Below are 24506 nucleotides of genomic sequence, written 5' to 3'. Positions count from 1 at the left end.
AACATTTTTTTCCTCGTGTTCAAAGCTGTTAGAGATCATGACAAATAACAGTGAGATATACATGTAAGCTTTTTGCACATTAAAAGCATTGCATTCTTTCTCTCTGGCCACCTGGTTTCTCTTTTGTGTCCAGCCACTCTTCTGCTTTTGCTCATTGTGGAAGTTCTTAAAGTTATTGATCAGTGACATGTACTTTCAGCCATCAGAGCTCTGCTCCTAGTTCAGTCCAATGCTCTTGAAATTCTTCCTTACTTTCACGAACCATTTATAGGATACTTTAAGTCCTTTGTTGAGCTACATACATCCTCAAAATATGTCCATAAAACTGTAGACATTGTTTCATTATTGACTCCATCAGCTGTGTATTAACCTGTGCAACTGTTTCTCTTCCTTGCAGTCCATCTATTATCTTAGGACCCATTATTTTCTGAATGATCTTGTGTTCAAACTTCTCAGCTTCTCTCAGTCCAGCCTTTTCTGCCCTTCCGAGGCATTCAGTTGTGTACAGGCATTTGATTTTGAACACTGTATCATAGTGCCTGAGTTTAGCTCTTCTTGAGATTGCCTTTTTCTCAGACAGAATATGTGCCTACAAAAATCTGTTTCTGTCTTCCCTTTCTTGCTGTTAGATTTAATTAGATTAACATTATCTGAAAAATTTTTACAGTTCTTTTTTCTATCCAGTTCAGCCTTACCAACATTCCACACATTAAAACTGTGTACTGGATGAGACTCTAACTTGGGACCTTTGCCTTTCGTAGGCAAGTGCTGTACCAACTGAATTACTCAAGCACAAACCCTGACCCATCCTCACAGCTTTACTTCTACCACTACGTCATCTGTAAAGCTGCAAGGACAGATCATGAGTCATGCTTGCATAGCCCAGTTGATTGGCCATTTGCTCGTGAAAGGCAAAGATCGCAAGTTCTAGTCTCAGTCTGCCACACAGTTTTAATCTTCCAGGAAGTTATATATCAGTGCACTCCACAGTCTGCTGCAGAGTGAAAACTTCATTCTGGAAACATTCCACACAGATTTAAAGTTCTTGTTGCAGTTGGCCATGCAATCATCATTAGCCTTACACTTAGCTGATCTAATTTCTGCCTTGTTTTTTCTTTTTAAAGCTATCAAACAATGGAAAATCCAGGATGGAATGTAATGATATTATGAAAAGGAAAGTTGCTACTCACCATATAGTGGAGATGCTGAGTTGCAGATAGTCACAACAAAACGACTGTCACAAATAAGCTTTTAGCCAACACAACATCCCCCCCCCCCCCACACACACACACAAAATTCACTCATGTAATGCAACTCACACACACATGGCTGCAGCTGCCAGAGACTGCAGTCGTGTGTGTGTGAGTTCCATTTGTGTGAGTGTGTGTGTGTGTCTGTCATCTATTTTTGACAAAGGCCTTGTTGGCCAAAAGCTTATTTGAGACAGTCTTTTTGTTGTGGCTGCCTGCAACTCAGCATCTCTGTTATATGGTGAGTAGCAACTTTCCTTTACATTATATTGTTACTTTTTAAATCTATGTATTTTGTTTTCCTGCATCACTGTTTTTATATTTGTCACAAGAAATCATACTTAAGATTGTAAATCAATGGAGGGTGGTTGTGAATTATGCATAGGCATCAAGTGACATTTACTGTTGATTGAGGAGCCTTTGTTTTAATACCTTAGGGTAACAGATTTTTAAAATGTTTACAAATACATTATTAAATACTATAAATGCATGCTTAAAATTCGAACTTAAAGCAAGATGTCATTCCACTTAATTGTTTGTAACAGAGTTCTGTAATTGTTGATGGTTTGATCAGTCAATACTACACTAATCATTAATAATTTTTGGATGTATGCTTGTTAATTTTTATTTTTGACCATTTATCTTCCTGGTCTGGCAGGAAATGACTGTTGAACAACCCTAGCTGATGCTGTTTTCTTTTAATATTGCTAATGACAGTCGGATCAGGATAAATGTCTTGTGGGAATGTTATTATCTCAGTACAGGTTGTGTGATATACACATGATGAACAGGGAAAGCTGATTAGGTGACTGCAGCTTAGCCAAAGTTTCTGTATTCAAAAATTATTTACTTAATTTTTCACGATTGTGAAATCATTTCTCTATGGCCTGCATAAATAGTTCACTGTCACTATCTGGAGTGTGTTACATTGTACTGTTGAAGCCACAATCAAATCCAAATCTGAATGTAAGTTTGTCAGATAAGTGTAATGCTTGGAACTGAAAGTATGTTTATTATCGACACCAGTGTACTGCCAGAACAGAACTGAAATCATGGATGTAGAGTACTGCTATTTATACAATCAGAATGCTGATATTTATATAAATATCAAATATTCCAGAACATACAAACATTACAAACATAAAATATTTCAAGAACATTCCAGAAATAATAAATATGAAATGACAAATAATTCCTGGTAGTCTGCTTTGAGCTGGTGATCTGCAAAATGCCAGCCAGCTACCTGCTGTTTCAGAAATTCTCATTGGAACAAACTACAGCATCGTGGATCTAGGGTCTTGTCAGTGTTCCTCTGTATGGCAGGGCTGGCGAATCTTTGCATTTTGATTATGTAATTGCATCTTCTTCACTATGATGAGCACTGAAGGCAGTTGCTTCCATCAAAGCTTTGTGATCGTTGAGATCTTCAGCTTCCTTGAACCTCCCATCATCGATCTGCACCTTTTGATGGTAGTAGGGCTTCATAGAAAGGACATGGACAATCTTTGTGCAACTTTGACTTCATGAAGGTTCATAATTCTTGACTTTATACATGATGTCAGACAAATGAAAGATACAGTGTGACCCAAAGTAGTGCTTTAGTAACTTTTCCGATAGTCCTATTTTTCGCCCAAGTATAAAAATCCAAATCAAGTCATCTGGGCTGTATCTCACTGGTCGATGCATAGCATTGTAGCTCTCTCTGTCCCTCTCCTGGGCACCTAGGGTCCTTTTGTGAGCCAGCTGTCTTGCTTCTTCGATCCTGGTAATGAGGTGTTCCAGATAGTCATCTTGAGAATCATCCAGGCAAGACAGAAACAGAGTATTGATTGTCCTTTTGGCCCTGCAATTGTGGAGCTGAAAGAAGAATGTGAAGCCCTTAGTGTCTTGCTTCGCTGTGTTATGTGTGAATGTCATGACAGGATCCTAATCAGTCTGTCTGACAATATACATTGAGATCATATCTGTCAGAGTCTTATTAAATCATTCTGTGAGGCCATAATTTGTGGGTGATAATCATTTGTCATCCTGTGGGGGTTGTCACAATATGAAATTAATTTGGATACTAGTCTTAATTAGAAAATTTTCAACAATGAGAGGTCATTGCGCGGGGGTCTCAGTTCATCAAAAAAATGTCTCCTACAAGAAACTGTGCAATTTCTGGAGCTTCAGCACCCTGCACAGGTAGTCGATTTTTGTTTGTTGACTTTGGGAACCTCCCAAAGATGTCAATTCTAGTACAGTGGAATGATCCTTCTGTAGAGGATTGGTATCTGTTGCCACCGAGATAACTGCAGCACATGCTTCTGTCATTATCATTCCTTACAACAGCTCACATAGTGTCAGTGCATCTGTTGGGACATAGCCAGTCATACCCTTGTTTGATTTGGTCTAGAATCTTCACGAATCACAGGTGACTAGGTTTTTGAGTGTAATGGAAATACTTTGGGATTACTGGTTGTAGATGAAATGGCATGAAGAGCAATTATTTCTGCCCCATCATATCATAGTTCCTAATACACAATGTTCTGTTTAGTAAATGGAATTCTCCTTTGGTCAATTCCTCCTCCTTCAAGGCTCCTATGGTTTTCAGCAATGCTGGATCTTCCCTCTCTTCTACAGCAATGTCATTTAATGCAGTGCTGCCTGAGATTTCATCCACACTAGTGTGTTCTTCCAAAGGAGACCTTGAAAAGCAGTCAATGTACTTGTGCTTATGTCCACTTTTGTATACGATTGTAACGTTGTACATCTGAAGCCTCTCTGGTCAATCCAATAAATCTTTCATGTTAGTCATCTACGACAGAGAATGGTGGTCCATCACAACGATGAATGGTTTGCCAAATAAATAATGCTGGCAATTTTTGATGGCCAAAACAACTGCAAGGCACTCTTTCCCGTTTCTAGAACAGTTCATCTCAAACATGGAGATTACTCTGGAAGCATAAGCTATTACATTTTCAGCACCTTCCTGAACAGGCACCAAGACTGCCCTTATTCCAAAAGCAGTAGCATCAGTTGGAATTTCTGTATTGGTATTCTTGTCATACCATTATTGGACTGTGGATGATGTAAGCATCTCTTTAAGGACAAGGAAGGATCTGTCTTGTGACTCGTTCTAGGAAAAATTTCTCTCTCCCAGAAGTAGTTCGTATGAGGTTCATGCCTTGACACAGAAATCATTTATGAATCACTGGTAGTATGAGCACATTACATGAAAACTTCTCACGTCACAAATGTGTAAAAGTGTTGGAAAATCTGTGACTGCTCTTATTTTCTCTAGTATGAATACATTACAAGAAAACTTCTCACATCACGAGTGTGGCAAGGAATCAGAAAATTTGTGACTGCTCTCATTTTCTCTGAATCGCGATGGACTCCATCGCTATTCACTAAGTGCACCAAGATTTTTAATTCTTGTGTGATGAAGAGGCGTTTTTTTTTAATTCTGGCAGTGACTTGTAGGCTGGACACACTTCAACACCTTTGTCAGTTAGCTTGGATGTTTTAAGAAAGAAAAGGACAATCGTGACAAAATGAAACACCTACAGCTGTCCTTATGATTTTATTTTATTTTGTTGCTACCAGTTTCAACACTTCAGTGTGTCATCTTCAGGCTGTTTTTGATGCAGTACAGGTTGATATGAGCCCCATACATAACACACCAACACCAGCATTACTGGATATGCAGATAATGTGTCAGCACTCCAACCGTGATGGTTGAAGTGGTAGCAACAAAATAAAATAAAATCATAAGGCCAGCAGTAGGTGTTTTATTTTGTCTCGATAGTAAACGGCTGTCGTCCCAGAGACCTCCTGCCAAAAGGATGGACATACAAAAGAAAAGGACAATGTCACCCAGATAGCATAGCTACATTGTCCATTTGAGATGTCTAGCATGTTGTTGATCATATGTTCAAAGGTGGCTGGAGTGTTACACAGCTGAAATGGCATAACTTTAATTTGGAGAGGCCGTCAGGAGTTATGAAGGTAGTCTTTTCCAGGCTGCCTCATTGACTTTGATTTACTAGTAGCCTGTCCATAGCTGAGAAAAACTTTGCTCCTTTCAAGCAGTATGTGGTGTCATCAGCGCATGGCAAGTGGTGGACATTGGTGGTCAATACAGAAATGCCATGTGCCATCATTCTTCTCCACGACGCCCACAGAAGATGACCAAGGAGTCCATGGGGTTCAGTGACATCATCTTGCAGCATCTACTCCAATTCCTCTTAGATTATCCATTGTTCAGCCAGTGGCACAATTTCTGAGCACTGGTAATTGATGGATGATCCCCAGTGTTGGTATGATGTTTTACCATGGGCCTCTAGGTCTGTCTTTTCTCCACTCTGTATTTGAAACAATCTGAAAACTGATGCAGATTGACTGTCACTCGTTGACGTTGTTTCTTGGTCAGGTCAGATCCTATTGCCAATTTGATATTAGCTTCCTCCCTTGCGTGGTAAGATGGTGGTATGATGATAACATTTTCAGTGGCCAACAGTGACCCAACTCTATCTTTGTTATGTGTGTTTGTCAGAATAGCTTCGTCAGTCTGAAGCTCTGATGTTCCACAGTCTGTGATTGCTTGTGATGGCAGCAAGAAGTCCCATGTGAGAATAACATTATGGTTATATTCTGCTAAACTGACAAATTTGAAAGACTGCATTATGTTATTGATAGTTATTCTTTCAGTCCATATTTCTATCAGCTGGACATATCTTCCATTTGCGATCTTCAGCTCAGTTGCATTTGTATCCTCTATATCTGATTATGATAAGCATTAAATACCTGTTGTACAGGGTTAATGTTTGAGGCTGCTGTCTCTCTTGTACTCAGTCCAATATTTCTGGGTGCCATAAACTGCTTTATCTCTTCCCTCACTATCTGGCGTATGAGAGATGGGAGGTCGTGGTGATCTTCCACGATTGCCATAGGGCCCACATTTCAGAAAGTCTAGGCTGTAATAGAATAGTAAGGAAAGGATAGATGCTACTCACCAAGTAAAGGAGGCATTGAGTCAGACAGGCACAGTGAAAACGAATACTAGAAATGTTCAGCTTTCAGACAAAGTCTTTCTTCAGACCTAGAAACCACGTATGCATGCGAGTGTGTGTGCGCGTGCCCACACACACACACACACACACACACACACACACACACAATACAAAATCTGTGGTGACTGTTGTCCTCAGTGAGCTGACTGATCACAGTGTGTGTGTGTGTGTGTGTGTTGTGTAAGTGTTTACATTGTTTGTTTGTTTTCTAATTGTGACGAAAGACTTTGTCCAACAGCTGAATATTTGTAATATTCTTTTTCATTCTGTCAATATGTGATTCAACATTTCCTCAATGTGATGAGTGAGTAGCATCCATCCCTTCCATGTTATTGCATTGAAAACTTATTTGAAGCAGCTGCTATGTACTGCCCACATTAAAACTTACAATAGCATTCATAATATCACGAGCTATGGCACATGCAGTGTGACATAATGGTTAGCATTGCTGGCTGGCATGCTGTGCTTCACCAGTTCAGACCCAAACACTAGTAATTATTTAGTATTTTGTATATTCTGGAATATTCATTGTTTGTACAATCAAGTGCACACTCTATCCTGTAGATCAGTTCAGTTCTGGCTGCACATTATTATTAGTGATAAACGTGCTTTCAGCTCTAAGTGCTGTATTGCATTGATGGCCTTTCCTTGGGATTTGGACTTGATTGTAGTTTCAATATGACATTGTTTCATGGAGATGCTGTGTACCTTAAAACACGTACACCTCCATGGCTCCAAATGTAATAACCATTGCTTACCTGTACAGGGACTGGAATATGAGCAATACATCATTCTCAAGGTCTGTGTATTCAGGATAACAATGGATTCCAGGTCAGCAGTAAGTCAGCTGCACATCAGGCAGTCATCAGTTTTTTTCTGGAGACACTGGTCAGACCTGACGAAATGTCTGAAAGGATTTGACCAAGTTGTTACATACAACATGTGGGATAACATGATGTGTTTGGCAATTGTGTTCTTTTTCTTGGACGGCACAGCCCAGCAATGGTTCAAGAACAGTGAAGACAAGCTCAGTAGCTGTAAAAAATGTCAGGCCAAATTGAAGAGAGACTTTTTGGTGACAATGGACGACAAGTCCGCTTGTTGTTGTTGTGGTCTTCAGTCCTGAGACTGGTTTGATGCAGCTCTCCATTCTACTCTATCCTGTGCAAGCTTCTTCATCTCCCAGTACCTACTGCAACCTACATCCTTCTGAATCTGCTTAGTGTATTCATCTCTTGGTCTCCCTCTACGATTTTTACCCTCCACGCTGCCCTCCAGTACTAAATTGGTGATCCCTTGATGCCTCAGAACATGTCCTACCAATCGGTCCCTTCTTCTAGTCACGTTATGCCACAAACTCCTCTTCTTCCCAATTCTATTCAATACCTCCTCATTATTTATGTGGTGTCACTGCCAGACACCACACTTGCTAGGTGGTAGCTTAAATCGGCCGCGGTCCATTAGTACATGTCGGACCCGCGTGTCGCCACTGTGTGATCGCAGACCGAGCGCCACCACACGGCAGGTCTCGAGAGACGTACGAGAACTCACCCCAGTTGTACGACGACGTTGCTAGCGACTATACTTACGAAGCCTTTGCTCTCATTTGCCGAGAGACAGTTAGCTAAGTAAATGGCTACGACTTAGCAAGGCGCCAATTGTATCAGAGCATGTATCTTACGAGTCTCATTTGTATAGTCAAGAGAGATGTATCACAAGGAGTGATTAAAAGTTAAGTATATTCCAAAGCTACGTATTTTCTTTATAGCAGTCATAAATTATCCTGTTCCAGACTTGATGCCAGTCGGCGTGTGTGTACGCGTGCCTTTCGGCTTCCTTCTCAGTGTGGCGTGACTAGCTTGTTATGCCACAACAATTTATGTGATCTACCCATCTAATCTTCAGCATTCTTCTGTAGCACCACATTTCGAAAGCTTCTATTCTCTTCTTGTCTAAGCTATTTATCGTCCACGTTTCACTTCCATACATGGTTACACTCCACACAAATACTTTCAGAAACGACTTCCTGACACTTAAATCAGTACTCGATGTTAACAAATTTCTCTTCTTCAGAAACGCTTTCCTTGCCATTGCCAGTCTACATTTTATATCCTCTCTACTTCGACCATCATCTGTTATTTTGCTCCTCAAATAGCAAAACTCCTTTACTACTTTAAGTGTCTCATTTCCTAATCTAATTCCCTCAGCATCACCCAACTTAATTTGACTACATTCCATTATCCTCGTTTTGCTTTTGTTGATGTTCATCTTATACCCTCCTTTCAAGACACTGTCCATTCCGTTCAACTGCTCTTCCAAGTCCTTTGCTGTCCCTGACAAAATTACAATGTCATCGGCGAACCTCAAAGTTTTTATTTCTTCTCAATGGATTTTAATACCTACTCCAATCTTTTCTTTTGTTTCCTTTACTGCTTGCTCAATATACAGATTGAATAGCATCGGAGAGAGGCTACAACCCTGTCTCACTCCCTTCCCAACCACTGCTTCCCTTTCATGCCCCTCGACTCTTATAACTGCCATCTGGTTTCTGTACAAATTGTAAATAGCCTTTCGCTTTCTGTATTTTATCCTTGCCACCTTCAGAATTTGAAAGAGAGTATTCCAGTCAACATTTTCAAAAGCTTTCTCTAAGTCTACAAATGCTAGAAACGTAGGGTTGCCTTTCCTTAATCTTTTTTCTGAGGTAAGTCGTAGGGTCAGTATTGCCTCACGTGTTCCAACATTTCTACAGAATCCAAACTGATCTTCCCCGAGGTCAGCTTCTACCAGTTTTTCCATTCGTCTGTAAAGAAATCGCATTAGTATTTTGCAGCTGTGAGTTATTAAACTGATAGTGCGGTAATATTCACATCTGTCAACACCTGCTTTCTTTGGGATTGGAATTATTATACTCTTCTTGAAGTCTGAGGGAATTTCGCCTGTCTCATACATCTTACTCACCAGATGGTAGAGTTTTGTCAGGACTGGCTCTCCCAAGGCTGTCAGTAGTTCTAATGGAATGTTGTCTACTCCCGGGACCTTGTTTTGACTTAGGTGTTTCAGTGCTCTGTTAAACTCTTCATGCAGTTTCATATCTCCCATTTCATCTTCATCTACATCCTCTTCAATTTCCATAATACTGTCCTCAAGAACATCACCCCAGTATAGACCCTCTATATACTCGTTCCACCTTTCTGCTTTCCCTTCTTTGCTTAGAACCGGGTTTCCATCTGAGCTCTTGATATTCATGCAAGTGGTTCTCTTTTCTCCAAAGGTCTCTTTAATTTTCCTGTAGGCAATATCTATCTTACCCCTAGTGATATGCACCTCTACATCCTTACATTTGTCCTCCAGCCATCCCTGCTTAGCCATTTTGCACTTCCTGTCGATCTCATTTTTGAGACGTTTGTATTGCTTTTTGCCTGCTTCATTTGCTGCATTGTTATAGTTTCTCCTTTCATCAATTAAATTCAATATCTCTTCCGCTACCCAAGGATTTCTATTAGCCCTCGTCTTTTTACCTACTTGATCCTCTGCTACCTTCACTATTTCATCTCTCAAAGTTACCCATTCTTCTTCTACTGTATTTCTTTCCCCCATTCCTGTCAATTGTTCCCTTATGCTCTCCCTGAAACTCTGTACAACCTCTGGTTCTTTCAGTTTATCCAGGTCCCATCTCCTTAAATTCCCACCTTTTTGCAGTTTCTTCAGTTTTAATGTACAGTTCATAACCAATAGATTGTGGTCAGAGTCCACATCTGCCCCTGAAAATGTCTTACAATTTAAAACATGGTTCTAAAATCTCTGTCTTACCATTATATAATCTGTCTGATACCTTCTAGTATCTCCAGGGTTCTTCCATGTGTACAACCTTCTTTCATGATTCTTGAACCAAGTGTTAGCTATGATTAAGTTATGCTCTGTCCACTTAACAGAAGAAAAATTGAAGAACAGGGCCCATTGTCTTGGTGAAATGACACAGTCATATGTACAGAATCTTTGGTTCTCTGCGACATTGTGAATCTGAATATGACAGAAGCTGACAAAATCTTACTTTTGGTGAAAGGAGTCTCAAAAGACACGTACCTAGCTCTTCTTATAAAGGATCTCACATCGCCAAGAGAATTCATCATGTGGTGTCAGCACATCGAGGAAGTGCAACAGAAAATAGTTGGCTGTAAGAAGTATGAACACCCTCCAATTTGATCCCTATAGCAATTGCGGAAGACCTCTCTCATATGCCAGATAGTAACAGAAGAGATGGCAACCAGAATGGTTGGACAAAGTACACAAAAGATAGAAACCATGGACGTCAACCCCATATGATAGGAGATATATGATAGGAGGATCATGAAGAAGAGGTATATCAATCTTGGGCCTAATCTATGCCACTAGTCAAGTGCACCATATAATCGGACTTGTCCAACTTGAACTTATGCTGCAACAGTCAAACAACAACCCGGCATCCAGCCAAAGCCAGTATAATCAATATCTCTGGCTAGTACAGTGCCCTGCAGGCAAAGAGACATTTGGAGGACACATAGTACATTATTTCAGGGAGAAGACAAGTGTTCGATGACTATTGCATTGCAGAACACCAACCGTCACAAGAGTACTTTTCATGCGCCAGCTGTAAATGATTGTAGTTGACATGTGGGATGAAGCTAACTGTTGAACCCTGGATGCGGTTGCTCCACGACAGTTGATAACCATTTCCCATTGACACACCTGCTCACCTAGCTGTTGAATTCAGGAAAACTAAGCAACATGACTATGTAAGAAGGTGAGACTGCTACAGATGAAAATCCTCCTTGAATGACATTACCAAGAAGACAGGAAATGCTGTCATCATTATCAGTGGCCAACCAGTCTGGGTGGTAGTTGAATGGGGGCTGCTCATCATCATAAGCTAAAAAGAAGACCAAAGTGATTGCGCTGAAGATTGCAGAGGGAAACATGTCAGCTGACAGGAACATGTATTTCAAGAATAACTGTCAATGACAGAACACTGCCCTTCAGTTTGTGAATTGTCGTTTCAACAGAATTTAGTCATAAAGTTATTTTCTGGTGTGACTTCTTGTGGGCATCACAAATAAATCATAGACTGTGGATGATCAGGGCTCCAGATTGACGAAGTTATTCCAGCAAGCACACATAACAAAGGTTGCTCAGGGTGGTTGCTTGCCATTGAAGATGATGATAGGGATAACATCAATGAGACAAGTTCCAATCATCAGTTGAGATGCACATTTAAACTGTGAAGCTTCCTGTTGACAGCAAAAAGCTGCTCAGGCTCACAAAAGAAAGGTACATGCCAGTGACGATCATAAGCATCGTGGATTGTCAAGGAGAACTTTGTATCACTAGTTGTCACAAGCAGCCACAACTAATCCCTAAAGGAATATACATAGGGAGGAGCAATGTTGGCAAGTAATAGTCACTCTGCATCAATTTTTGGATGTTTTAACGATGGATTATCCAGGAGGAACTGAAGAAGCTGCTACAAGATGACATCATTAAAACTTCAGAGAGTCCTTGATTATCTCCTGTGATTGTTGGGGAGGAGGAGGATGGCACACGGCATTCCTGCATCAATTACCAATGCAGGGTGTATACAACCCGGGACAACCAGGAGATCCAGGAAAAACCCGAGAATTTTTTCATCCAGAAGAAAACCGGAAAAAAACCCAGGAGTTTTTTAGAATTCTGGGAACTTCTCATTGTTTTAGTTTACAGTTAAATTTTTGTAATTTTGACTGGTGAGAACCAGTACTCTTAACAAAGGATATTATTGTATCTCGCTACTGTAGAATAATACTGCAGCAATAAAACATGAACGAGAGGGGGGTGGGGGGACGAAAATAAAACTTTAGTTGCAAAGTAAATGCACCACATACAACAAATCACAGTGCTCATACAAGCATCTGCCAAGAGCAAAATGTGTCAAACGCTCTAGGAAGACTGCACAGTGCTTCATAAAAACAAATTGCCTCTGATGAGTGAGTGTGACATCACAATTGTTTACATTAGATTCGTTTGAGCAGTTGCAAGTGAGCTAGTACACGTGCGCAGTTGAGTTGCGTGTGAGTAGTACCTTCTCCTGCTTCTGGCTACAGAAGTATGGATGTTAGCTTTATAAGCAGTAGCAGCAAGCAGCCATACTACCCGTAAAAATTTTACTGGTTCTCCCAAGCTGCCAGATTCACGCATGCACAACAGGCCCAGATTTAGGGGGGTGGGGGGCTAACAGGGGTATCTTCCCCAGGCGGCAATTTCAGGGAAGGGGGGAGCACCAAATTCATATTCTTCAGGGAAAAAACCTACCATCCAGCGCATGTTGGTCTATCGATTGTTCGTATGATTTTGAAACGCATCCCTGTTGGTTTTTTAGCACATTCTAAGTTGATTTCTTAATGAATCATAAGTTGATTTTTGTATGCATGTATAGTGTACCTAATGAGTCTGCCAGGGGAGACCCCGTTGCATCTAGAAATAAAATTTCTAGCAGACAAAAGGGGACAGGGCTATACAAGCTGAGCAGAATAAAGCTGAACGGGTTAATGCGAATTGCTGTTTATGTGGTTGGCTGGGTTTGCGAATGATCAGTGTTGTTATAATTATTAGCGAAACCCATAGATTCAGACTACCAGAATAGAAATAAATGACTAACAGGAATAACATGTGAGAAAGTTTACATATTATCTTCTAATTGCATCCAAGAAAATGAAATTTTGACAGAAAATTTTTGGCTACATTAGTAAGGGCCAGTTGTACAGTCCTCGGGTAGCAGCCGCTAAGTTCTATTCCAGGAGCAGCACGGAAAATCCATCATATGAACGTGGAATAGTGCCTAACCGGAGAATAAATGGAGGATAACTAAACCGGTGATTGTGGCAGGCTTAGTAAAGTTAACCTGAGAATAAGTTTTGACACTGGAAGGAATAGTTACAGAATTAGTGATGATAAGATTGTTTATTACAACAAGGAAGGAGATGAAATGGGGACACACACAAATTGAGGAAGAATATGATGATTCCAAATTTATATAAAAATTTTGTACTACTACTTTTCAATCTGATGCTTGAGAAGCTGGAGTGTATGAATGAACTGTGAAACTATTTCCTAACTTAAAGCTTTTTGCTTGTAGTAGGCCTAATAGACATTTCATATTGGTACTTCATGAATTATATTCTGTGGTGTTATAAAAATGACGATTTGTGCCAAAACAGTCTTGTTTATTTGGCGTGTGTTGCAACTGCTGCGATATTAGGCAGGCCTATTTCATTTTATCCAACAGAAAGTGACAAAATACACTTAATCAAATCGAGAAACCATACCTGTCTTGGGTACTATTTGTATTAACAGCTTTTTCAGTATTAGAGAACGACATTTCGTTTTTTTTATGTAGCAAAACGTTTGACGAACTTTGATGAGGTAATAGATTCTTTTCCAGAAAGAAAGCATGCCATGTAAAGCTGCAGCAAGATTAGAGAGAAAAAAATGACAGGTCTTAAGGATTGAAGAAATGTGTACTGTCTTGCTTGTCTCTTGTCTTTACTGGTTCTGTGTACCCTATACTTAATTTTATGTCACACAAAATAGCAAGTTATTAGCTAATAGGCAATAGAGAGTGCAAATTGTCTGAAGAATTCTTTATCTCCCGGTTACAAATAATCCCATCCAGTATTAATTGCGAGTTTGTTTTAACAGGGGTAGGATGTCAAACTAGCCGACTGGAAGCAGGAGAGGCACCACAGGACATTTTAATTTCCACTGTCCTGAATATAATTTGATGGCATCCATTAAAAAATATTACATGTTTGAATTCCACAAAGCAAAATACTGTGACCTGCGATAGAACAATGTTGTGTAAAGAGGTGTGGCACTGCACAATGGCACAATTAAGACCAAATAACATGTCTACCATTTCCTAAAATACATATGTTTTATGTGTCAGAGTCTTCGGAAAGATGTGTGCTAAAAAGTGAACATTTTTTTTTTTTTTTTGAAAAATCGATATTTTTTTTAATTTTTGGCATCCTACGTCAAACACTCAGGGTGTGTGTGTGTGTGTGTGGGGGGGGGGGGGGGGGGGTGTGGAAGCCACTATCTAGTATTGCCCCGGTCCGGAAATATTGTAGATCCGGGGCTGATGCACAGAGCAGTCTGAGTTGATGTGGGGAGGTGGGTAGTCTCCACGTGACCCGTGTTTATGTTTAGTGATTTTGCTGTTTCCTCTTCATTTATTGCGCTCACATCAAATGAAAACAAAACGGATTTCTGTGGCCAGGAGCTATCAAGTGAATTAAAATACATTCACATAATTATGGAAGACTAAAATATGTTATTAGTTTCAGATTTTATTTTATTTCCAACTTTCTGACAGTCAAGCTATTTTCAACATTCTGACAGTCAAGCGTTAATTGCCTTGTAGAACAATGAAGTTATTTTTGTCGGTTTGCTAAAGAAATTTGGCTTTTATTAATCTTTTCCACTGAGGCAGTCAATTTATTTGAAACGAAGTGCTTAGTTCCATGCTAGTGGCTAGTTTCAACTGTTCACTGCATTTCAAGTGCACGTTTTCATCTTCTAGAACGTGTGGCATTATGCAATAATAGAGAACCACCACGAGATAATACAGTGCAGGTACTCCAAGAAAATTTACCCCCAAATCTGGACTGTGAATTTGCACTTTAAGCCAAATTATACATTTTAGTATGGTTCACGAAATTCTGATGCTCTTGGAGTATCCTCTAATGTCTTGTTTCTTTTATGACAAAATGTAAGATCTTTTAGTGTTTTACAGGTAGCCGGCTGGGATGGCCGAGTGATTCTAGGCACTACAGTCTGGAACCGCGCGACCGCTACAGTCGCAGGTTCGAATCCTGCCTCGGGCATGGATGTGTGTGATGTCCTTAGGTTAGTTAGGTTTAAGTAGTTCTAAGTTCTAGGGGACCAATGACCTCAGAAGTTAAGTCCCATAGTGCTCAGCGCCATTTTTACAGGTATGAACAACAGGCTTCCTGCGTCATTGTAGCTGTGCAAGTGCGGTGATGCCTATTACCTGGTGCGCTCTGGCAACTGCTGAAATGAACCTGTTTCTAACAAGTCGCAGGAAAATATTGTGAATGGTTGTTTGAAAAGCGTTGCTTTCAAAGTAAATTTCCTTTTATGTAAGATGAACTATGTGCGAGAATGTACGATGGATTTCTTAAATCACAGAGCGTTTGACTCTCATTTAAAAATCAACTCTTTGAGGATGACCATTTAGAAGAATTTCAAGCCCAGAAGATCAGACATTTATGTTTTTGTTAAAAAATTTACTGGTAAATTTGTGATTTATCTTAAATGTAACACACCAAAAAAGATCAACAGTATATGTGAAAGATTAGCTTCTCTTGCAGCTTATTAATCTTAGAGACTAATATTATATGTGAAATTTTTTTTTCTTGTAGCAGCACTATGTATATTAATTTAAACCATTAAATTTTACTATTTGTGTGTTCGCACTGCTTAACAGTAATGTTGCTATTGGCTGCCTACATCATGTGTCCTATGTTTTGAATATCCGCTGTCATCAGCTGGCAAGATCACGTGACTTGAGTTATGACTGGCTTAAAAAAGTGCATTGCAGTCTTGATTTCGATGCTTCGGAAAGTAACATGCAGTGTTTGGTGGAATTTGAATTTATACTTTCATAATACGAAAATATGTAGTGTACATGTTGGTGCACATTAAAGATCTTTTAAAAATGTGTTTTTTTTCTTGAGTTTTGTTTTCTCAAGTGCAAGGAAGTTCTACACCAGTGCATAAAACCATAACCATTCAAAGGATTGAGAAGTTTTACAGTTACGAAGAAAAGTATACTGTCACTTAACATGGAAAAGGTGTATTTTCACGCAGGAGAACATGTATTTTTAACTGGGAAATCAGGGAAAAACCCGGGAATTTTTTTTCCTTGTCCATTTGTAGACCCTGCAATGGCTCAACAGGCCATGAAGAAAGACAACTATCCATTGCCATGTATTGATCTCATCCTCGACTGTTCAGAGGGAGCAACATATTTCTCAGCTATGGACATGGAGCAGGTTACTGGCAAATTGAGGCTGACTGGGAGAAGAATACCTCCATAACTCCTGCTAACCTTCATGAGTTCAAAGATATGCCATTTGGACTATGTAACACTTCCGCCACCCTTGAATATATGATAGACAGCCTGCTTTGACACATTAAATGGATGACGTGACTGTGCTAACGGGACAACAATATCGTGTTTTTGAAGATGCTTGAAGAGTATCTGAGCCACCTAAGAAATGTGTTGAAGTGTGTTCAGACTGCAGGCCTCCATCGGAAGTCGGAAATGGGCCTCTCTGCTGCCCAAGAAATAGTGAATTGCATTGAAGTCTGGCCTGATCCAGAGAAAATTAAGCAGTTAACAGATTTTGTGACTCCACGGCATATTTGTGATGTGAGAAGTTTCTTTGGAATTTGCTTGTTCTATTGGCAATTTATAAAGGATTTCTGTACCGAGGAATGTCTCTTGCAAGAAATACTGCAGAGAGACACCAAATTTTCCTGGAACAAAGCACAAGAGAAATCCTTCATTGTCCTTAAAGAAGCGCCAACATTATCTCCAGATCTAGCATATGAGGTGTTATTTTGCATGCTGTGCTATGTGATATATTCGTGGATAAACTTCGAGTCACTATTAATTAATAATTCAGACTGCTTGTGTTCAAACTGCAATGTTGGAATAACTGTGTACATCTTTGTTAATGTAGCCTTCATCTCTTCCTGCGATTTCTACGCTACTGGAAGCTGAAAAACTCTCTCAGTAGAGAGTATGTTGAATGATTCACTACAATAGCTGAACACATCATACAGTACTCTATGACGAATGACTGTATCAGTACATGCACTCAATACAGTTTCAATAGATGGTAATTGACGTTCATTCTCTCTCGACTGACAGCTGACATATTGTTCTGTAAGTCTCTCCTAGATATCAGTGATGTCACTCTGATTGTCACTTACATTGCCCTTCCATGGCAGGATCCAACAACATGGAATAAACCACCAACTGATGGATACTACAAAGTGTAGTAAGAAGAGTGCTGTCATCAATATGGCTTGCAGATACATTGTGTCCATCCAACTCCAGATTACATGCACAGAAAGAAACAAAACTTGTGAATCGCATTTTATGCTGAATTCGGTACTTAAATCAATCTTTTATGGTAGCAATCATCAATCTTCATTTTGGTAAATTCTGTACAACACATCACTTCACCAAAGTGATATGTTACAATCAGGAATATGCTGAAAGTGTGATATCCTATGCTTCCAGATTACTCTGCAAGCCCAAGATGAACTACTCTACAATTGAGAAAGAATGCCTTGCAGCTGTTTAATCCACCAACAGGTTCTGACTGTATTTATTCACCAAACCATTCCCTATGCTGACTGACTGGCCTGAAGGATCTGCCAGGTAGACTGGCATGATGAGCACTAAGGCTTCAGGAGTATGACAACACAATGATATGCAAAAAACAGATGTAAACACAGGGTCCTATGGCAGAAAACAGCAGTGTAGAAGAAATCTCAGTCATTGCTGCATTAGACGACATTGCTGCTGAAAAAAGTGAAGACCCGGTATTGCTGAAAGCTGTAGAAGCCTTGAAGAATGAAAAACTTACCAAAGAAGGATCTAATTAATAAACAGAACATTGTATAAGAGGAACTACGATTTGATGTGTATAAGAGGAACTATGATTTGGTCGGGTGGAATGGTGGTTTGTCATGCCAGCTTATCTATGGCCAGTGCTCCTGAAGTATTTCCTTGATGCGTCCAACATCTGGTCATCTGGGATTTGTGAAGTCTCTAGACCATATCAGACACATGTCTCAAACAATCTGTTGGCGTCTTGTAGCGGTTCACATGACTCCCTCCCTCTGTCGGACGTTCGAGTCCTCCCTCGAGAATAGGTGTGTGTGTTGTCCTTAGCATAAGTTAGTTTAAGTTAGATTAATTAGTGTGTAAGTTCAGGGACTGATGACCTCAGCAGTTTGGTCCCATAGAACTTACCACAAATTTCCACTTTTCAACCAATCTGTTAGTGACAGGTGATCCACTGTAAGGAATGCCAATAACTTTGTGTCACCAGGTATCAATCTCATTCCACTGAACTGAAGTTGGCTTCTTTTGAGGGCACCAGATATCAATCTCATTCCACTGAACTGAAGTTGGCTTCTTTTGAGGGGGGTGGGAGGCAATTTCCAAAGTTGTCAAAAGAAAATTGATGGATAATAGTCTACATTGGCTAACTCGTATGCTGTACTTTCGCCAAAGCTGTGCCAACTGCTGGAACTCTGAAAATTGTGAAATGCCTTGTAGAAGATGTGGTTTTGAAGCACGGAGCACCATCTGTTGTGATGTGTAATCATGAAAAAGTTTTCTAGTCAAGACCAGTATCAGAAGTAATTTCATGTTGGGACATCAGCCACAGAACCACTACTGCCTACTGTCCACAGATGAATGGCCTCACAGAACACTTTAACAAGCCAGTGGTAAATATGATTTAATGGATATTGAGGTTGAACAGACAAACTGGAATATGATACTGCCCATCATGAGATTTGCATTCTACACAGCAAAGCAAAGCACTGCAGATTTCACACAGTTCTTTCTGCTCCACCGTCGTGAGGCCTGAAAGACTACGGATATTCTGTTCCCTTTTCAACTGTGCTGTACTCAGGATGACTCATCACCAGGGCTGAAGAAACAAAGCAGTTGGCTTGCATACGAACCTTGGACACCCTGAGAGACTTGGTCCATACACCTGTGCAGCAAGTGGGACTTTTGAAAATGTTACTAAAGCAGTACTTTTGGCCATATCGTATCCTTCAGCACTTGTTAGATTCACATATGAAGGTGAGGATTATGACTATTTACCAGGAAGACAGGACTCCTTATCGTGCCCTACTAGAGTTGAGAAGCACAAATTTAGGTTCAAGAAATTGAAGACCCACTCGACGATCGTGAAGCTTTGACAGGCAGGGCTGCCTCAGTGTAGTGAAGAGGATGTAACAACACTACCAGAATGCGAGGATGCATGAGATCCGCCATACAGAGGATCATTGTTAAGATCTAGATCCAGGACGTTGTAATGAGCACCAATGAGAACTTCTGAAACAGCTGGTTGTTTTTTCTCCAGAAGACGGAACCAAGAGTTATTGTACTTACTGTGGAATATAGTTGCTAGCACCACTGGCTGGCATGCTGCAGGTTTCCAGTTCAAACTCGACCACCAGGAATTATTTTTTATTTAGTACTTCTTCTGGAAAATTCTTGAAAAATCTCTTGTTTGTAAAATTTGTATATTGTGGAATATTGATGTGTGTATAAATAGCTATACTCTCTGTGTAGGAGATCAGTTGTGTTCTGGCGGTACACTAATGTTTATAATAAATGAGCTTCCAGTTCTAAGTGTTGAACTTAATTAATGACGCTGGCTTTGTACTTGGTTGTGGTTTTGATGTGACAGTACTATTGTCAACAGCAGACTGTAAATTATGTTGTGAACAAAAAACTTAGTGAAATACTTCATGAATAATAATTTCATAATTTTTTATTTGTATAGCATATGCATTATTGTTCATCATCATCATCTTCTTCTTCTTCTTCTTCAGTTTACAGTCACTGGCCAGTCTGTCTGGAATCAAGCCTCTCCATTGTCTTCTGCCTTTCCACCACTGTCTCCACCTCAATCCAGTCTTCTCCTCTATATCAAATGCACTTTTTCACTCCTTTCAACCATTTACCTCTTGGTCTTTTTTCCTTCCTTTTTTCTTTTGGGACATCCTCTTCTCCTCTATTTGCTTAACAAGTCCATAACATCTAATTGTTGGTTCCTCTGTCCTATCCTCCTCCACTAATTTCCTGATCATTAATATGTGCATCTTTGTAATTCCAATACTATTTCTCAAGATTTGCATCTCACTAGCTTGGACTTTGCTTTTCTCTCTCCCTTTTATTATCTGTATCAGTGTGTAATGAAATGAAGGAAGAGAAGCAAAATGCAAGCTATTGAGAAGAAATTTTTGAACAATAGTAATGCATAATATGCATTAACGTATTTCTAATAATAGTAGATCATAAAAGAAGCAAAAATTAATATTAGCATCATGATTGGTATAATAACAAGTTGGATAGTTCTGCCTTAGTCTGTCGTAATACACTGAAGTGGCAAAAGTCATCAGATACCTCCTAATATTGCACTGGACCTCATTTTGCCTGGTGTGATGCAGAAACTTGACATGGCATAGGCCCAGCAAGTCATCCTGTATAAATACTGAGCCATGCTGCCTCTGTAGCGATCCATAATTATGCAAGTGTTGCTGGAGTAAGATTCTGTGGATGAAATGATCTCTCGATTATGTCCCTTAAATGTTCATGGGATTCATGTCAGAAGATCTGGGTGGCCAAATCATTCTCTTGAATTGTCCAGAATGTTCTTCAAACCAATCATGAATGATTTTGTTATCCATAAAAATTCCATTGTTTGGGAACATGAAGTCCATGAATGGTCGCAGATTGTTTCCAACTAGTCTAACACAACCATTTCTAGTGTATGATTGGTTCAGTGGGAGCTGAGGACCCAGTCCATTCTCTGTAAACACAACTGACACCATTATGGAGCCACCACCAGCCTACACAGTACCTTGTGGACAACTTAGACCCATGGTTTTGTGGAGCCTGCACCACACTTAAACCCTAACATCAGCACTTACCAACTGAAATTGTTACTGATCTGACCAGGCCATGCTTTTCCAGTTGTCTAGGGTCCAATTAATATAGTCATGAGCCCAGGAGAGGCACTGCAGTCAATGTCGTTATGTTACCAAAGGCACTCACATTAGTCATCTGCTGCCATAGCCCTCTAACACCAAATGCCCCACATTGATTTCTGTGGTTGTTTCACGCAGTGTCACTTGTCTGTTAGCACTGACAACTCTACGCAAATGCCGCTGCTCTTGGTCATTAAGTGAAGGACGTCGGCCACTGCATTGCCTATGGTGAGAGATAATGCCTGAAATTTGGTATTCTCAGCACACTTTGGCACTGTGGATGGATCTCAGAATATTGCATTCCCTAGTGATTTCCAAAGTGGAATGTCCAATGTGTGTAGCTGCAATTACCATTCCATGTTCAAAGTCTGTTATTTCCCATCATATGGCCATAATCACATTGGAAACCTTTTCACTGGAATTACCTGGGTACAAACAACATCTCTGCCAAAGCACTACCCTTCCAAACCTTCTTAGGTACTTTGTTCACAGGTTCCGCATTCAGAACATACCAGTGCTTGCTGCTCATCACAGTTTTTACAATTTAAAATTTATATACACACATATCGCTACCCAAGACTTTTGTCATCTTAGTGTAAGCTTACTGTTGTTGGCACTCTTTATCACATTCTAGACAATAACTTTAAGGACTAATGTACATTATGATGATTTAAAATACACTGAATATGTTAAGAGTTTTAAGATTCAATGTTTCTTTATCACATTCTAGACAATAACTTCAAGGACTGATGTACATTATGATGATTTAAAATACACTGAATATGTTAAGAGTTTTAAGATTCAATTTTTATGACAAAATCACATAAATGCTCACTTAGACTGATGTTGATGTTTCAACTGTATTAGACTTTTCTTTGCTGCAGTTGAATCACTTAGGTTTCTGTGCAATCACCCCACCTGGATATATTCGGCATCCTGACGCTTCTAATCATCTGAATTCTTGTCACTGAAGCTGACAAACTAAATACCAATTCTTTTCCACTTGTTAATTGGACATCAGTATTTTGTATGTGAAAGGGATTGTTGTTTTTTATGAATTTTCTAGTAACTGTCCTTCAGCATGACAGTTATTGCTGTGTCTGTCATTTGTTCTTTGTTTTGGTTGATTGTTCTTTTGTTTTGTCTTTTGTATTTATTTTGAAAGCAGTGAAACACTGGGTGCTGATTTCAGTTGGTTCCTCAATTCCTGACTCAGACTATTGACAACTTTCTTCTGTTTTGATTACTCTGACTGCTTTACTGCAGAATGTTTATTTATAGATCAAACTCTTTATAAGCATCAAAACAGTCTGCTCTTTCTTGACATTACCCACTTACAGAGAATGATGCTCCCTTGTTGGAGCTGATTCATTGTATCATCTCAAGACGACCTGAAACCTCATCTAGAAGTCAGCTTTCTTTGTGCTCCTCTGGCAGATTACAAGAACAAATACCAACTAATATGAGTAATGAACTGTAAAGAAATATCTGAGGGAGTGCTAACATACAGTGTATGACTTTATGCCCTGGTTTTATTACAAAACTTACTTTCTTCATATTCACTGAAAAGTTATTTGACACTCCAAGCTGAAATAAACTGTAAAATGTAACTTGATTGTAGTTAAAGTCTACAAGAAAAATGTTAGCCAGAGCTATTGGCACATAAATATAATTTTTTGTTCACAGGTTCCGCATTCAGAACATACCAGTGCTTGCTGCTCATCACAGTTTTTACGATTTAAAATTTATATTTTCTGTATTGGTTGAAGGCAGCAACAGTGATAGAGGACTGTAAGCTTTTACATTCAAGTGGTTGGATCAGATGTTGGTGACATACTGTTTCTGGTTCATAGAACAAGTGGTGTTGTTGCATTGTGATTCATTCAATTTTATAGGAAAAAGGTACTGTGTCAATATCAGGATATCATGTGATTAAATTACACAAGCCATGAAAGGCAAATAATTTCCATTAGCACAAAAATCACAAAATATGTCTTACAATTAATGGTGAACCACTGTGAAACCACTTACATTGTAGTTAGAGTTGCAAGTGAGTAGGACACACAAAAGAGAAAGAGATAACTGTAACTTTGGAATTCACTTTTCAGTTGTTTTGTATTAAATGTCAAGATTATAAGGGCACATTTTGTAGTCGGTTATCCTACATAATTTTGTACATTATATCAATTATTTGATTATGTTGGAGTAATACAGAAAGGTGTCTTTCATTATCATGGAATTTGAAAATAGGCTGGGAAGTTCTAAGGCTACAATGACAATCATTTCTGTCCCAGCACTCATTTGCACTTTACCTTCAGTGTGAGTAATGGGGTAATGTTTTCTTTTAGTAAGTAACTTTTATAAATAATGAGGCCAGTTTTAATGTTTAGAACCAACAGAGCGTTATATTTTGCCGAATGTTATGTACTTCTGTGTTTATATTGCGATGAATGAATGTATGCTTACATATGTTTATAAAATTTTGTACATTGATACAAAACTTACAGCTTTGCTATGTGATCTGTGTATCAAATTAAATATACAGTAAGTTTGGAAAATCAAATTACATATAAAATATTCTGTGATATTTCAACAGTATACTTGTAAATAATAGTGAACAAATGAGGAATATATATATATATATATAAGTCAGAGGTGGGGTCAGGACGGGAGGGAGGGTGGGGGGGGGGGGTGGAGAGAGAGAGAGAGAGAGAGAGATAGAGAGACAGAGAGAGAGAGGGAGAGAGAGAATGAGAGAGAGAAATATTTAAATGAAATGTATTTTGAAAATGTTAATTTTTGTAACTTATTTTGCACATTGTGTGATTCACATTTCCCAATAATCATCAAAATATTAAAGGCAATAATTTTGATGATTTCAAAATTCAATAAAAGAATATAATTGTTCTTGTCTAAGCTTGCTTGCTTCAGTTTTTTCCCCAGCTGAATTATAAAAAATTTGGAAAGACTTAATATTATCCATCATGATAATGGTCAATAAATAAAATTATTTCAGATTATTAAGGGGGAAAAGGTAATGCATATTATAAATGTGGTAATTTGTTCTAAACTGAATTGGTTCATTCTCTTGTGGTTATACAATAGTGTATATACAGAAGAGCAGTAAGGAGTATGCAGATATTACATTGGTGTGATTCAGGCTGTAACTGCAAGACTCTAAATCAAAATGTGTGGGGTTGAGTACGCAATTAGTCCAAATATTTTTTTTTTTTTTTGGTCACTTATTGACAGTACTTTATTAAAATGAAAAATAATAAGTTGGATTGTAGTTCATAGTCCTTGTTAAAGCCAGTTCAAAAGTTGGAAGAAGACAAGGACATACCACCTCCAATAC

General features: G+C 39.1%; 1 protein-coding gene across 2 annotated transcripts in view; it reads left to right on the top strand.

Annotated features, from left to right (window-relative positions):
• Window positions 1–23714, top strand: part of LOC126199083 (nischarin) — a 91613-nt gene extending 67899 nt beyond the window's left edge. Inside the window, exon 6 of one of the 2 annotated variants that reach the window (XM_049935822.1) lies at window positions 22838–23714. The gene's annotated coding sequence lies outside the window, so the exon portion shown is untranslated. Of the gene's footprint in view, window positions 1–21643; window positions 21693–22837 lie in introns of those variants that run through there. The other variant, XM_049935823.1, reaches the window with a different exon arrangement.
• The last annotated feature ends 792 nt before the right edge of the window (window positions 23715–24506 follow it).

The sequence above is a fragment of the Schistocerca nitens genome, chromosome 8 (assembly GCF_023898315.1).
Source record: "Schistocerca nitens isolate TAMUIC-IGC-003100 chromosome 8, iqSchNite1.1, whole genome shotgun sequence".
Taxonomy (NCBI): Eukaryota; Metazoa; Arthropoda; class Insecta; order Orthoptera; family Acrididae; genus Schistocerca; species Schistocerca nitens.
This window is presented reverse-complemented; position numbering and strand designations above follow the sequence as displayed.